Source organism: Orycteropus afer, unplaced genomic scaffold (assembly GCF_000298275.1).
Source record: "Orycteropus afer afer isolate SDZICR_OR568_19922 unplaced genomic scaffold, OryAfe1.0 scaffold00243, whole genome shotgun sequence".
NCBI classification, from domain to species: domain Eukaryota; kingdom Metazoa; phylum Chordata; class Mammalia; order Tubulidentata; family Orycteropodidae; genus Orycteropus; species Orycteropus afer.
In genome coordinates, this window is record NW_006921830.1 from 3,140,439 (window position 1) to 3,141,786 (window position 1,348).

Genomic DNA, 1,348 nt, shown 5'->3' on the forward strand with positions numbered 1-1,348 from the left:
ATTGTGATTTGGGTGAAAATTTACAGAGCAAATTCACTTTCCATACAGCAGTTCACATACACTTTGTCTCATGACATTGACCACAGTTTACCACAATGAAACAGCTCCCCTCCCACTTCCTCCCTATAGTTACCTCTTTCCTATGTCCATATCTCCATGCACTCCTGCCCCTTGAGCTGTCTCCCTGTGCATAAGCAGCCCTTCTTTCTCCCATGGTTGTTCTCTCCAAGGAGTGTATCGACCTCAGGGAAATGTTCAACTCATATACCTGTCTATTGTTGGCTGGAAGCCACAGGCATGGTTTCAATTCCAGACCTACAAGGCAGCTAGGACCATAGTCTCAGTGGTTCCACCAGGCTCTATCGGACCAGCAAACCTGGTCCCCCTGCCTTTTTTTTTTCTCCAAATGATTTTGAGTTTTGGTCCACATTATTCTCCCTCTCAACCCAGGATCTCCTTCATAGATCCCCTTCCAAGTGGTTGACATTGGTAGCTAGGCACCATCTAGTTCTTCTGGTCTCATAGTTGTATAGGCTGCAGATCAGATGGTGTACCAGTCACTAGGACTAATTGTTTCCATGAATTTCTGGCTTTCTTCATTCTTCTTTGCTCTGGATGAGGAGAGACCCATCGCTGCATCTAGGTGGCAGCTTGCAAGCTTTTAAGACCCTAATCACTACTCCACAGAGTAGGAGGTAGAAGAATGTTTTGTGTACTATGTTATGCCAATTGAGCTTGATGTCCCCTGTGACTATGGTCCCAAGCCCACAGGTTCAACTAGGTTCCTCTTGGTAGCTGGCTGTGACCAAGCAGTGACCACAACCTTGCCCCTTGTCAGCTCTACTACACACCTGGGAATTCAGATCATACACACAAACTTGTAGGACCATTGTCTGCCACCTCTATACATGTTCTTGGGTACACTCCCTGCTTCATAGAGATACTTACTAGTTTAGCCTGTCCACCCATCCATCTATCAATATACCCATGTTTGCCTTCACTGACAACACTGTTATATGTGCAAAAGGTTCATCTTTGTTTTCTGTACCTCCCATGTACCACTCTATGTCCTTCTCTTCCTCAATGCCACTATAATGATCACTCACATTTGTACATTGCCCTTCTCTTCACCCAAATCAATACTTATCTCCATCTATCTAACAGTGTTCCATCCCCTCCCCTCCCAACCCTGGTAACAAACAAAGAACATGACCTTCCATAGATAAACATTTCCTTGAATTTACAATAACAAACTAATACAATATTTGTCCTTTTGTGATTGACTTATTTCACTCAGCATAATGTCCTCCAAGTTCATCCACGTTATGTGGTGTTTTGCAGATTCTAC